The sequence below is a fragment of the Mchenga conophoros genome, linkage group LG4, assembly GCF_057382185.1.
Source record: "Mchenga conophoros isolate Kocher_MC1m ecotype Shallow Benthic linkage group LG4, M_conophoros_male_GT1.1, whole genome shotgun sequence".
Lineage (NCBI taxonomy): Eukaryota > Metazoa > Chordata > Actinopteri > Cichliformes > Cichlidae > Mchenga > Mchenga conophoros.
The window spans coordinates 19,349,747-19,365,707 of NC_140529.1; the positions used below are offsets into that span (position 1 = coordinate 19,349,747).

The 15,961-nt window shown below is 41.0% G+C and overlaps 1 long non-coding RNA gene across 2 annotated transcripts; it reads right to left on the minus strand.

Annotated features, from left to right (window-relative positions):
- Window positions 1-1,318: 1,318 nt before the first annotated feature.
- Window positions 1,319-15,961, minus strand: LOC146575913 (uncharacterized). Of its 2 annotated transcripts, XR_014892190.1 has the most exons (8): window positions 15,203-15,889; window positions 13,691-14,023; window positions 13,236-13,610; window positions 12,253-12,299; window positions 11,797-11,943; window positions 9,539-9,671; window positions 5,610-8,058; window positions 1,319-2,055 (listed from the first exon to the last, which is right to left on the minus strand). It is a non-coding gene; the product is annotated as an uncharacterized LOC146575913 (long non-coding RNA). The 2 variants fall into 2 exon arrangements; XR_014892189.1 differs by lacking the exon at window positions 1,319-2,055 and having other exon boundaries at window positions 7,288-8,058; window positions 15,203-15,961.

Consider the following 15,961-nt stretch of genomic DNA (forward strand, 5'->3'; position numbering starts at 1 on the left):
ATGATAATCAATTCAATTGCGTAATGGGCTGACTAAGTATTTCCAGACTAAGAGAAAAAGTCAGTGAACATATCCGTTGGTTTAGGTGTAGGCTTAATCCATTTCTGAGAAAACTGAAGAGCATAAGTGAGGGTTAGTATGTGTTAATGATTTCAGTGTCATGCAGGGGAAAGTAGCATTCAGTGGAAGCTTCTCGGTGATTGTTTTAAATCCAAATATGACCCTTATTTGTGGCGCATGTTAGCATACAGTCAGCTCAGGAGTTAGTATCAGTCATGTGGTTGTCACGAGGTTGCGCACAGCATCACCGGCAAGAGGGCTTGGTTTGAGAGGTTTTTGGCATCTGTGATGTGATTTACAACCATCCACCCATGTACAGTAAGAAGCTGCACTCACAACCGTGGGCATCAGCAAGTTGGTGAAATTTAAACAAAACAGCATTCCATCTGAAACTCTCTTATTGTACCCAAAATACAAATTTTAGTGATTACATGTGGCTTCATTAATTATGTTCAAAAGGATGAATACATAACGCAAGTAATAACTTTATAATCAGTCAGTGAATGAAGGAGCTCAAGAGTGCAAATATAGTTGCAATAAAGTGACAAATATGCCCTTTTATGTCAAACAAAGACCGAAATAAGTGGCATCAGTGTGGGGATGAAAATGAGCGATCCAACCTCACACTGCAGATATCAGGGCAACGCACAGTGGGGGGGCAGGGGAGGGGGGGGGTTGCAGTCTGCGCGCACAAGAGGGCTAACAACGCTGTGAGTGACAGAATCCACCCAAACTGAGGAACAGCTTCTTCCCCAGAGCTGAAGCCTGCACTGTTTGCACTATAATATAATATAATATGTTGCTATTTAATGTTTTTTGTTCGTGTTGCAGCTGCTCTGTGAGCCAAGCTTTCGTAGTCTAAATTCAATGGAAATATATCTCTGCACCACACGATGGCGATAGATTCTCACAGTCTGTGCTCTGCTTCCGCCACCAGTCATCTTTAAATCTTTTTTTTTATTCAATGAAACCTTTAACTGTCCATCTCGCAGCATTACTTTAAAAAAAATCATATTTAAATACAAAAAAAATTAAATACATGAACGACAGTAGTAGAAAATTGATAAAATAACACCAAATAAATATATTTACAAATGATAGCAACATCAATGGAATAAAACCATGAACAGCAGCAGAAGGAGAAAGAGGCCTGTATCTACATTATTACTCTGGCAGCTCTCAGTCTCCATACAGACAGGACACGTTGCAGCGTAATTGCAGACAGGTGCGTGGGCCTGAGCTCCGCCCAGGCAGAATGACGAGTGGAAGAAAGCAGCAACACAATAAACATATGTAACCTTGCGGAGCCGGCCGGGCAGACATCGAGACCGTGACAGAGTGCAAAACTTTTATACTTGACAACTGTTAAGAGTTCAAATATTGAGGAAGGAGAGTAAAAACAACCATGGTCCAGAAGAGCTTGGTCAAACAATTGATTTTAATGAACACACGCGTGGGGGGAGTAGTCGGAGTTTCCTGTCACTCTGACTTTGCACAGAGTGTACTCAGAATCAACAGAATCAGCACATACACACTTAAGATTATAACAAGCATTCAATCAAAAGCATTTATTATAGATTCAACTCAGTTTAAATTGGTTATAACTGCACCTGTAACAAAGGCTAATTGGGTGCCAATATGTTTAAACATCTGAATGCAATATCAGTGCTGTAGATTATATTATTAATGCAATGGTAATGATGATGATTAACAATAGCAGCAAAATAATTTCCCTGATCTCCACACTCCCTCTTTTGACCCACTTTCCCTAAAAAGAGGGTCACTACACTTTACTTGTTTCATTTCTCTGACATCCATCCTCTGGCTCAGCAAATCAGACAACCTCATGTCATCTAGGTGGTCCAATAATAAAATGCCAGCTCCCACTTGAGAACACTCCATGCGTAAGATTAGGTTTTTTCTGCGTCCCTCTCTTGTGGTCCATCAGGCCTCGGGCCTCCAGGATCCTCACCCCCCTGTGGTCGCCGAGACCTTCTGCAAAGGAAACAAAACAGCTTTTCCTGCGCCTCCCTAACTTATGTTTGGGACTCTTTAATCAAAAGCATGATCCTAATTATGTTCTTGACTTATTGACTTGTATTTGTACACACACACACACACACACACACACACACACACATATATATATATATATATATATATACACACTCTTCAACGTTACTCATCATTTTAAGCGCTGCTTTCACGTCCCTGCATGTTTCCTATTGCTCGCCTTATCTGATCATCAACATCCTGTACACAAAACTGTCGCTGCTGCAAGTGCCTTAACTCTGATCTAAAGTCACCTTTCACAAGAAAATCATTATAAGCGCCTATTCTACTAAAAGATCCAAGAGAGAACAACCATTTTAATCAATTAAGTTTAAGCATATAAGCAATTACTCATGCATACATTTTATCATAGCTAAATGCTGCCTAAAAACAACTCCTGTGTGTTAACACCAACTTCATTTTAACACTCACATTTCCTATGTTATAACCCGTTTTTGGTATAGCCTTTTTATTTCATTTTGCTCCTTACCCCTGGAGGGTCTTGGGTCGATTTGTGGCTATTTTCAAATTTTGATTACATGCCATTTGCACAGTGTTGAATGGACTATAGCCAAATTCTCCAAAAAAAAAAAAAAAAAAAAAAAAGTTTGATATGATTTTATTTCAAAATTCAAGTCCGACTTCCTTCAATTAGCTTCAGTGGCTAAGCTACAAATAAACTTACACTATTGGGCTTAGGGTCGATTTGTGCCCCATTGAAAGCCATTATAAACGCTATTTTTCACTGCAGAATTATTACCGTTAACATCTGGGTGACGGCTTAGGTTTCGTTTTTGTTTTGGACAAGAGGCCTTAGAATTGTAATTTTATTTGTCCACCGGGTGGCGCCCTTGCTCCACATTTGACCCGGGGCTGGAAAACAGCAAGAGCAACAGCGGGCTGCTTTGACAGACCTGCGGGAAATGAAGCCTCATTTCCGGCGTGCAGCAGCGGCTTCGCCCGCTGATCGGGCGGGACCATTTTCTGTCCCTAGGACCGTTAGAGTAACAATTTCTGCTTCAGTTTTACCATCTCTAAATGATCAAAAACCCCAAAAGTTATAAAATAATCCTAAAACCCATTTCAAATTAAACCTTAAATTCCCCCTTTTTTGACACATCTCATGTGTCAAACTAAAAATGCTCCACCCAAGCTTAGGAAATTAAAAGAAAAATACAGTTAGTCATATCATCCCTCAAAACACCTCAGCAATCCTCCTCTCAGGTATATTTGCTCCGACCCTGCAAACCTGTCTTTAAGGAATGAAATCCATTTAATCATCATGTCACATCTTTTCGAACTCCCGGCTCTATCCACAGCCTGCATCCTTGGAACTTCCTAAAAACAAAACCTGAACTTCACATTCCATACTCAGTTTTCCCCCTTATGATCCAATCTGTGTTATAAAAATAAACTTAGAACAGTTATCAGTCATGTGTTTCTTCAGTTAATGGTAACATGAGTTATATCAAAAAAATGTTTCCCCTTTAGCATTCTCCCAACAATATACTATAATACCATAATCTAACCCCAGTCAATAAAACAGAAATTTTCTCAAAGCAAACATCAGCAACCCAAAATCAACATCGCCAGAATTAAGCCTTCCACTCCCCTTGCTTATGGCAAAAGCAAAGCAAACCCTTTCTCTTGCTGGCATGGCAAGTGGTTTGTCCACATTTATTCATCCCCACCTTCATCCAGTCACACACACATCCACACCATGTATTCACACCAGGTATTGCTAATAGTGGAGCCTCCCGCGCAAGTAATCAGATTCTCCACTCTCAGCAAAATGAGCTCATTCATTTGTTTTATTTGTCATAGTAAAATAGTTCTTTATGCTTTTGGACTGGATTGACTCGCTATTATTGTCCCGATTCGTATTTTGAAGAAAAGACAAACGACTACAAAGTCCCAATAAGGTGCGTCAAAACAAGGATTTTATTGAAATATATATGGGGGGGGAGAAGTAGAGCACGATCACTCAAACAGCGGCGATCTTCCCCGAACAATACTTGGGGTGTAACATACATATGATGACCAGTAATATGCGTCACCGCAGATGAAAAACAACATGCATGTTCCCCCCCCAGTTGTTCTGCAAAGCCCACCATGGCGTCCCTGGTAAGGTTTGAGAGCCTCAGCAAATTATAATGAACATAATTAATGCGATCAACATTTTTATTTGGAGTTATCCATAGGAACACACTTTCAAATCCTGCTGCTATTTGGTTAACTAATTTATATTCATCAGGAACTCCCCTGGGAACTCCAATCGAGTCAATCCAGGTAGGCGAGTCAGTTCTCGGGTCATAAATCTGTGTACCCGTTGTGCTTCTTTCCCTCAACATGCGTCTCCTACATCTGACTGTCAATGTACGCGTGTCATGTTGTGGAATGGCTTTTACCCTACTCCCTATTAGCATCAATGGTGCTCCTAACCGCACCATAGCACATGTCCCCACACTCCCCAAAGGAACATGCACCAAAAGGGTGTGATGTCCACAGTAATAATACAACCCACCTCTAGCCCATGTACCTATTATGGTGTTTGGGTCACTTACATTATTTGTGGTCCTTCCCGTGAGCGTCCTCTCACACCAACTAGGGTCAATTTCTCCCAGAGTGTATTTCACGGCGTCCGTAGAAAATTCAAAACAGGTGTAATTATTTTGTTTAGGTATGAATGAACCTGTCTGCGTACGCTTGTCAATTGGTGGATATAAACTTGACAGTGTGATGCAGTCACCCGTGGCCACAGCTTCTCTAGTTAATCTCAACATGCAATTATAACCCCACTCATCCTCTGGATACAGAGGCGCAGGCTCAGTAAACAAACGAGGTCTAGCTGTAGCACAGGCAACACAATCATCTACATGCTGTTCCCTAGCATTTTGAGCCACCCAATCCAGCCAGAGATTGCTGTCACTGAATCCGGTGGCACGTTCAATTAAATCTTTTCAGGCGAGTGTAGTCAACTGCAACTACCTTCCTATCTGAGTTTTGGTTAATTTTTATCAGTGATGTCCCATTGTCCCTTACTACAGGCCTCATTGGTTTAGCTTTACTAAGAAAATTAACTTTTATTAACCTTTTTGGATCTATCCCTACAGTTTCCACACCCAGAACTAAATATAAGGAATTTTGACGCCACCAGTTCCCCATTGACAAGGTCAATGGATTCTGGGCCGGACTATAATCTCTCTGAAGTTTTAGCTCATTCTCTGGCCCCTGCTCTGACGCCTCCCAATCTTCCCCAGTGTAACCTTTTACCTGATCCCAGTTCCGACACCAATTGGCATAAGGACGACTTCCCCTTTCACAATATGTGTTCACAGCATAATCCCAACACACCCACACATTAAATCCCCTCCAGCTACTGTCAGCTCCCTTACAGATAAAAACGTTGCACAAATCAAACGTGAATGAAGTGGTGGACCCATTAACATAGTCTAATTCTAGTCCACCATATATGCTGAGGCACTCATCCCTTTTACCTGAGACTTCACGCTTAACCTTCCTTGGCAACGCAATCAATTTGGACTCTGAAGCGGGTAGACTTCTGCGTCTGGGCAATTCACCTGTCTGCCAAAAAACAAAGAAACATTAGAACACTCACGCACGCCAACACCCCAGTTATTTTCCAATCTCCCCACAAGCCCATGGTTTTGGTTCCCCTACTCTCCTCTAACTCTAGGCTGGAGCCCCAGCCTATCACGCTTCACGCCTCTTTGGCACCTCCTCTTTGAGTGAAGAGACGCCCCGGATCCTTCTCTTCTTTCTTCGACTTCCCAGGTAGACTATTTGGGGATGAGCTTGTCTCCACCAAGCTCTCGTCTGCCACTGCACATTGAGACCAATGGAACCAGGTCTGGCCTTTCCCCTTCAACTGGACCGCTGTTGTGGTACGAGCGTTCACTTCAAATGGCCCCGTCCACCTCGGGTCTTTCCACTTTCGCTTGATGACCTTCAGCCACACCACCTTGGCGTCGGACCTGTCCACCGTGGTCACTCCTGCTGCAACCTGTTGTGTGAAACTAGACACAAGAGCTTTTAATTCTTTCCAATATTCTGCATGCGTTCTGTTACTTTTTATACTCTCTTCAGCCGGGACTGCCGTCCAGGGACCTGGAAACTGTCGTCCTGTCAACAGCTCGTACGGCGTGAAGCCTGTGGATTGGTTAACAGAACATCTTATGATCATTAATGCAATGGGCAGGGATGCGACCCAATTTAGCCCCGTCTGAGCACAAATTTTGTTCTTCAAATTTAGATTCATCCTTTCTACTTTCCCTTGGGACTGAGGATGATACACAGTTCCAAACGTGTGTTGCACCCCCAGCCTCTGTTCTGCCTCCGCCAAATCTTTGTTTTTAAAATGGGTCCCATTATCTGACCGAATTCGCTTGGGGAACCCATACCTCCTTTTAGACAGGGACTTTCAATCTGATCAGGTCCCCACTGGTAGCCTTCTCCTCAGCCAGTTGTAATCTGGAAAGCCCACCTTATATTTGCTCTCCCGAGAATTTGTCACCGCTGTTATTCACTGTTGCAGGCCTGCTTAGAACAAAAATGAGAAAAAAAAGAGAGCTGATTATTAGCTCATCAAAGCACCTGACAGGTTTTCTTTAAGTGCACTGTTACAAAAATAATGGGCCCCTTCTTAGACGTCCATGTTTAATAAAACTCCCTCTATTAAAAACAAAAACAACCCAAACCTAACTGACAGAATCAACCCATCTCCACAACAACCTCAAAAATCTTAAACAAAAAGTTGTGCCACCAGAGTCCTGACACTCCCAGGTCAACTCATGTAATTTCACCTCCTCAATACACCGAAAGTCTTGTTAAAACCACACAATTTGCACACAACAATCGCCCCCTTTATGCACTTTAACATACTTAGATTCAGCATAAGATAACCCCATTACAACAACGTATCAACACTAAACTATAAATTTCCTATCCAAATCTGCTATGCTTCCTCTCCTGAAAGAGAGGCGCACACACACACACACACAGTCATCTCTCAATAAGTTGCTGTGACAAGACAAATACATGTTCAAACATTACCACCTTGTTAAATTATTTTATTTCTTTCTACAGTGATCACTGGTTTTGATCACTCAGTACGAGGGCACTCCTAAGTCACTCTTTTAAAACTACTTCAATCACTTTTTCTTTTTTCCATAATTCACTCCCTTGTCATATAGCTTCTTTTGAGTTATTCCTCAACTTCAAACTCAAGTGCATTTTATTCTTTTTTTTTGCCTGTCCCGTTTGGTTCTTTGGCCATCAGAATTATTGTCTGAAGGCGAGAAAAGATGCCCAACGGATTTACTTTACCAAATTGACCATCCCAGCCTTGCCGTAATGGTCTATTTGATTCATCTTTTATGGTTTATTTTCCACTCGCTTTGCCCATTTGCTCTCTCATCTGTTAAATCTTCAGTTTGGTCACCATAAATTCATTTTCGTCTTGTAACTGTGTATTATGCCACAAAACACCGTCAATCCAACACTGCGAGGATTGACGTTCTTCCTCGCGTTCCTTAACCGCATTGACGGCCACACTACTATTTTTTACTGTTCTCTTAAGCTTTATTTTGGAATCATACATTTCAATGACCTCTTCTAACTTTCTGTCTGCAGCATTGGCTTTGTCTTCGTTTTTTAGTATTTTCCTCGTAAAATTGCTGCATCTTATTTTTTATTTTTTATATTTTTTATTTTCACTCGCTAGATACGGGACTGACTTGAATGAGGAAAAGAAAAGGGAGAAAGGAAGAGGGGGGAGAAACAGTGGAGAAGAGGGACGGGGATAAAGGGCAGAAAAAACCTCGCGTTTTATGGTGACTCCTGAATTTCCTCCACTTCCTCCTCATCCTTAAAATACTCCGGATGAGTGTCCACAGCATTGTTCAGTCTGATGGCATCCTCCATGACCTGGACAACATGATACCATTAGAATGACATCATAGAATGAGGGGTGTGACCAGAGCCAGAAATGCACTCATTGATCCTTTTGTTGATTTATTGCTATCATACACTACTAATCAACTAATCGAAGTGCAAGTGTCACAGTCTGTTATTTATTCTCCCTCCATGCAAGGCAACATCCAGGGGTGGTGCTGTGGGTTCAGCATGGCTGGCAGCCATTGTTCAATCATGCCTCCCCTATTTCAGTTGGAACGCTGGGGCCTGGAGGAGAGAGCTGCGGACTGCCATGCACCATGAGCAGCCGATGGGAGCGAGAACAGTCGCAGTTCTTGCTTTTTCTGTTGGGGGAGGCCCAAATAGTGCCATTCAACCTTCAGCAGCAGCAGCAGCAAGGGGCTGTTTTTACAATGTCTGCCAGGTAATTCTACACCGACTGGGTAGAGGGCATCAGAGGGCCACTACTGCCATTTCTGAGGAGGACAGATGGAGCTGGGGGACAGGCCCTTCGCATATGCTAATGCACAATGCAATAGCCAAAGACCACTGGAAATTAAACCAAGGGGCAAAATATACAGCCCAAGGCTGCGGTTCGCTCCTGCGTGTGTAACGGAGCAAAGGTGATTTTATTTTTTCCACAGTGTTTTTAAAGGAGGGAAACCTTCCTCCAAACGGACAGAGCAGTGGAGTCGCCAAGGGAAAGCACACAAATTAAAAACTGTGGAGCCTGCGGCTTAATTTGACTCAACATGGGAAACCTCACCCGGCCACGGAAAGGATTGACAGATTGATATTTATAGTTAAAAATATAAAATGAATTAAAACAACCCTGGCCAGGGGACAACACAATAAAAATCAATAAAACACAACATTAAAAGTCCAGTGGCGTCCGCCACGGTACACTAAAACAAAAAAACAACTCTTTAAATGAACAAAAAAAAAAAAAATCATGGAAAGAATTTCCACGTGATTAAATTGCTTTATTTTAGCATTATGCAATTCTGTTACTCCAACTTAATGCACTCAAGTCGGACCAACTTAATTAAAGATTGATTCATCAATGTATTTACTGCATTTTGATCCAATATATTTTAATAGTGTTGATCCAACAAAGAGTTTTGTTCCAACTCAATTCAGGTTTTCTCCAACTAATTTACTAAATTTGGTCCCAGCTTAAGTTAATTGAGTTAAACCAACTCATACAAATTAAGTTATTCCAACACAAGTCTTTAATGCTAATAGAAAACACTTTAATCACATGGAAATTCTTTCCATGATTATTTGAAGTTAATTTAAAGAGTAATTTTTTGGAGCATTTAACAAAGTCTAGAGTCTGGTTAACATACATTTCACTATTACATCTAAAAGGTAAATACAAATTTGTCATACACATCTTTTTGTTTTCTCCAATTTCTAGCAAATTTCAGGTTCAGTGAATAGACCAGACCAAGCAACATTGTCACTGCAAAAACTACATTGCCCAACTCACCCATCACTTCCACCCCCTCTAGAACAATCATAACATCCTGAGGGTCATCGCTGGCTCCGCACCCTCTGACCGAATGACACAGATTCCAAAGACTGTCTCTGCTATGGCAGTGGCCATGCTTTCTATCAACTTCCTGTGACAATAAAACAAACAAATTTAAAAAAAAGATAATGATTTCTCACTAATGTCCATTGCAAACAGTTTTAAAAGTACATCTGTTTTACATTAATGTAAAATACCTAAAAGCTTTATTCATTCAAGCCTTATAATAATGTAAATGTAATCAAAAATGACTGCCCGATATTTTTCCTCACTCAAGAGAAGTTCATTCAATACCTCAACAATGTTCTGTCTTTCAAAATCTTGAGTTGTGATAGGGGTGACTGTGGCACAGGAGGTAGAGCAAGTTGTCTACTGCTTTAATCCCTGGCTTCTCTAATCTGATACTAAAACTATCAATGGGTAACACACTGAACCCCAAGTTGCTCCTGATACATCCATTGAAGTGTAAATGTTACATAAAAATCTTGTATGAATGAGGTTATAATGATATTATAATAATGATAGTATAAAACACTCAAGAATGGTGCGTGTAGTTAGGGCTGCTCAATTAATCGAATTTTAATCACGATTACGATCTGGGCTTTCAACGATCATTAAAAGTGACTGAGCCGATTATTAGCCCCTCCCTCGTGCTTTACTCTCGCGCTGCTCCGTGTGGCAAATCGAGCGCACCTCTTGTTTCCAACACGCGTCACAACAATTAAGAGGACCCGAGGGAAGCTCGGAAAGCTAAGCAGAAGTTATTTGGAGAGGAGAGTGACTGCCGTTGGTTGAAAAGAGGGGTAAAAAAACAAAAACAAAAAAAACTTCAGTGGTGTGGAAACATTATGGGTTCGCCGAGTCAGACATCGTGTGTAAACTTTGCTACGGTGTTGTAGCTGCACCACTGCAAAGTTCACTAAACAGATGTTTACATTTATTTCTTATATTGCAAACATTTGCACTGTTATCAGTATTTGCACACTATTTTATATTATTTGTTAAAGTCATTATTCAATACATTGTTATTGTTAACCTTTACAGTCAGAGCGGGCATGCTCCGTTTTGCGTAACTATTTTTAAATCCCTGTAGAACCGGAACCGCGTAAGCTAGCGCAATAATTTTTTGCATATGAAACCAGAGGAGTCGTACTTACATCTTATGCTATCAGCTTGTCCTAGGTCACGGTTGCAAAAATTGCACAAAACGCACTAGCAGGAACAAACACATAATATTCCAGAAACGCGCTTTGCCGATTTGATCAGCTGTTCGCAACACTTCCCACATTGAAACAGACGTCAGCGCGAACTATCGCACGTCCGCCATTTCCTGCCAGAAACCCGAAGTGACGTCATCTTCGCGGAAACTGTAGTTTTTTTACTTGTAGGCCTTAAACACCTATACTGGTGTTTTTATAAGTCATGTTAGACTTTACTGAATAGTTTCTGGGATGCTTAGAACTCATATTGCACTGCTGGAAATAGTTTATTTTGATGCACATGCTGTTTTCTTTGCAAATTTGAATCATAGGATTGTTTTCCCTGCAGTATATAAAAATTGCTTTATCTCCAAAATAAAACTATGAAGACACTCAAAATAAATTTCCTGTTGTTGTAAACTATTTTTTGCATTTAAAGTTTTGAGGGATAAACCTCTTAAATTTCTCCAAGTAGAAATATATGTAAAAAACGATTTTCAATTTTTTTGTAGTTTATTGCACTTTTTGCAATTAATCAGAATCAGAATACTTTATTGATCCCTGGGGGAAATTATTTTTTGTTACAGTGCTCCATTTTAATGTAGTTACTATGGACTTAATGCATACATATTATTAAAATATGGGCTATAACAGTTGTATTGATGTATAGCAACTTGAAATGCTCCCAATGGCACTATAACATGTAAAAAAATAATATAAGCTCTGGCGGACTTTGTTCTATAGTAGGTCTTAAAGGGTTAAATAAATATCGTCAAATAATCGAGACCTCAATTTCAGTGAAAATAATAGTGATTATCATTTTTGCCATAATCGAGTAGCCCTACGTGTAGTATCCAGTGAGAAACTTAAAGCTCTTACTTTTCCCATTTTAAAAGCTATTTTTTTTACAGCCACCGGTAATTTATAGGAAAACCCCATCCCCTGAAACTTTTTGCATGTAGTTCAAGCTTATCTTTGATCATCTCCTTAGTTAAGGATACAGGCAAGTTAACATACCAGGTAATCCTTCACCAGCTCAGGATCTTCATTCAGGTACACGCAAAGACCTTTGGCGATGTATTCTCTTCTGATTTCAACAGCATCAGTACACAGAGTGGGGGGGGGGGGGGGAAACAAATATATACGGAAATCCATCTCAACGACCTAGCAGTGGGATTAAAGAACTTTTAACTGAATTACCAGGAATTTGTGAGAAATACAGAGGCTATTGTTTTACAGTCTTAATCTTTTCAAATAGTATTCATGCATTTTAGACAATTCTGTCATTCTAATATTGTTTTTTACTTTGTATTAATTTAATCATGCCATACCCCCAATTCAAGAAAGTTTAGATGATGTGTACATAAAATCAGAATGCAATGTTTTCTTGGTCTCAAAACTATGTCACTTACAAATGAATATATTAAATTTTTAACATGGGAATGTGATAATTTAAGAAAAATATTAGCTCACCATGAATTTGATGAACGGGCCTGCCAGCTCTCCAGACCTTTCACCACCTGATAAGATTAAACATTTATTATCTTTACAGGAGGGAACTGCAAGTCTAAGTTTAAGTAGAAAAATATTTAATTTAAAAAACAAAAAACAAAACAGGAAAACATATCTGTTCATGTTTTGTCTTTCCTCCTCAGTGTACTAAAAACACAAGTTGTTAAATAAACCACTCTCCATCAGTTGCAACTTACAAATTTCAACAACCCACACGTAAAATGTAAATTTATCACAACAGTCTCTGTGGTAGAGCCAAACTAGCTTATGTGCAGAGTTTAAGTTATAAACAATATCTATATTTGGAGTAGCTAAGTCTTTCATATTAGGCTATCATGCTAGCATGACATTGTGCTATATTCTTGCACTAATGTGTTAGCTAGCTATCCATCCATCCATCCATTCGCTTCCGCTTATCCTTTTCAGGGTCGCGGGGGGCGCTGGAGCCTATCCCAGCTGTCATAGGGCGAAAGGCGGGGTACACCCTGGACAGGTCGCCAGTCTGTCGCAGAGCTAACACACAGGGACAGACAACCATTCACACTCACATTCACTCGCACATTCACACCTAGTGGCAATTTGGATTATCCAATTAACCTATCCCCACAAGCTGCATGTCTTTGGACGGTGGGAGGAAGCCGGAGTACCCGGAGAGAACCCACGCAAACACGGGGAGAACATGCAAACTCCACACAGAAAGACCCCGGCCTGATGTTGGAATTGAACTCAGGACCTTCTTGCTGTGAGGCAACAGTGCTAACCACCGTGCTGCCGTGTTAGCTAGCTAGAATGGCATAAACAGATTAAAAAAAACAAAACAACAACAACAACAACAACAACAGAACAAATGTGAATAAATAGAACTGAAAAGAATCGACAAACTAATGATACCTTTGTGCAAAAAGTATTTTCATCAAGATGGATGAAGATAGATTCACTCTTACCTTTCCAAGAGGACTGTGGAGCAAACCATGTGCTTTCCTGCCTCTTGTTTAGAATCTCACGTGATCTTGTGATATCGCGAGTCTTTAAGGCAGCTAACCACTCTTGTTAGATTTTATCATGTCATATCAACAAGAATTTAAGAGGTGCTAGTTGGTGAATTTCATGTAGATCTTATATGATTTTATTACGTTCACCTTAGAAACATAAATTCATTGTGTTCAAATTACATGTTAGAGTCTTGTAAATGCAATAAACCACCAAATTTCACTTTGAGTGTATAAGAGTCACTAAGAATTAAAAATCCAGTGAAGCGGTGCAGGAGGGAAACCCGGCGGCGTCCTCGCCTTCCTCTCCGCGTTCTGCGCCCCGGTGCGCTAAAGAAAGGAAGGCAGCGGTAGTCACTATTCTTTTAGGCAGCTATAATTCATTAAAGGGGACAAGTCAAAAGACTTACCCCGGGTGGGCAGAGCTCTTAACTCTGCCCGCCGCTTCTTTGTAACCGCCAATCGGCACCGGCCCGCCTCGCCGCCTCTAATTCCCTGCAGACACGTAATCTGGCCTCCTGTTGCTGCAGCAGTCGGACCGCTCGCTCCGTGTTGCTGGCACTGTATCCTCCTCTCCTGAACGCCAAGCTCCACCAGCCCTCCGGGCTTGCAGGCGCCGCCGCCTGACACCACTCACGCCTGCCCGTCTCTCAAGCCTCTTTCTCCATGGTCTGCCAGGCCCTCTTATTGGCCTCTGTGACCTCCCAGGTGTGATCAGGTTTATAATCAGGTAGGGGCGGAGTCTTTCCAGGACAAGTCACCAAATAAATACCATAAAAAACATGCAGTAAAACTCATAAAAATAAACCAGTGTACAATATTAAAATATTGAAAAGGTAAAACACAGCAAAACATGCATAGTAAAAAACCCTAGATAACTTGTCCCTTTCCACCCCGTGACACGTGACACACACCTTGACTTTGGGAACAGATTGATGTGATTGCTGTGATTGATGCGATATTTGGCCACATTGCTATAACGACACCACTCGATTACTTCACACGCATGCTACCAATAATCCATAAATTGCTGCTTAAGGAACTAAGGACAATACATTTAAATGCAAGTTCTTTTTTCTAATGTGTTGTACAACTATCAAATTCATTTTTTTATGTTACATAGTAATATGGTCCTTACCGATTGTGAAACTAAATTAATTCGTTTCATAGATCTAATCCATACTGCTCCTTTAAGGCAGCAAACTCGCTATATTCTATTCATTATACCAATTAATAACACCAGTGGTAAACAAAAACACTACTTTAAAACAACTCAGTGCAAATAGGCATGCATGTTCATTTGCTTTCAACTCACAACAACAACTCAACTTCCAAACCAAAACACCAACACAAAGGAGTGTGAGTTTAGACAGCACCAGTTAGCTAATCACATAGAACTGTAATCTTTGACATTTGTTTACCAAGTGAACAGCTTTAACATTTAAGCAGCTGTAACTGTTAGTGCAAACACTGTGTATTTATAAGGAAAGAGCTTCAAGTCTCCAGATCTACTAGCTAACAAAAGACACATTACGCTTTCACCTGCTTCTCTGCTTCAACAGCAACAATGTTCCTCTTACGTCAGAGGCACAGCTACAGCAAGTGTAGAGCCAAGCAGCCTCACCAGCGTAACCAGTGTTGCTCTTTTAGCTTTGAATGTTTTAACTTAAATGCATTAACAACTTGTGTAATAATTCTAACAAAAGGTTTCTAACTTTTATCTGTTTGTAACCCTGGGCTACACAACATCCATAAACAACATGTATCCATTCAATATCAATCCAACCAACAAACCTGCATTAACCCAACTATCCATAAAGCCAGCAACCATCCAGCCAACATGCATCAACCCAAAACTCCAACCAGACAGCATGCATCATAGTAAGACTAGGTGGACTGCTGTGGATTCATTTGAATCTTACTCTGCACAGCTGCAGAACACTGTTGATGTAGCTCTCGTCCTTTTCGACCTTATTCCTGAAAAGGCTGGTTTGTTTCTTGTCAGCAGGGTCGATGTCCTTGGGCCACCCCCCTCCACTTGGTTTACTCCACAGCTTCTTGTCTTGTGAAGTTTTGTGTTCACCTGAAAACAACAAGTAGCACCTGAGATTCACACAGACAGGCAATTCACACAGTGCACTGTTAATCAGGAGGTAGAGCAGGTCACTAATCAGAAGGTTGGTGGTTCAGTCCTTGGCTGCATCCCTTGGGCAAGATACTGAACCCTGAATTGCTTTCTGATGCATTCATCAGAGTGTGATAAAAAACACAGAAAAGTTGCTTTTATGAATGGGTGAATGAGGCATGTTCTGTATATAAGAACCACTCTCTTTACTCTGTATGTAATTTCAACCCTTTTGGCAATCCAGTTCAAGCTGTGTGTAGGTGATCAGTTACTGCAGGAGCGTCACACTCATTTTAGCTCATGGACTGCTTCTAGCTTGATTTATCCTAGCCCAATACTAATAAGATAATAATAATAATGAATACTGTATTGATCCCCGAGGGAAAATCCCTCTCTGCATTTAACCCATTCACTCAGAGAAGGAGTGGGAAGACACTGGGCACCCAAAGAGCAGTGCGTAGAGACAGCACCTTGCTCAGGGGTACCTCGGGGGAGCCGTTCAGTGGATTCGAACCCCCAACCTTCCAATCATAGGGCCACCACTGTACCTACTGAG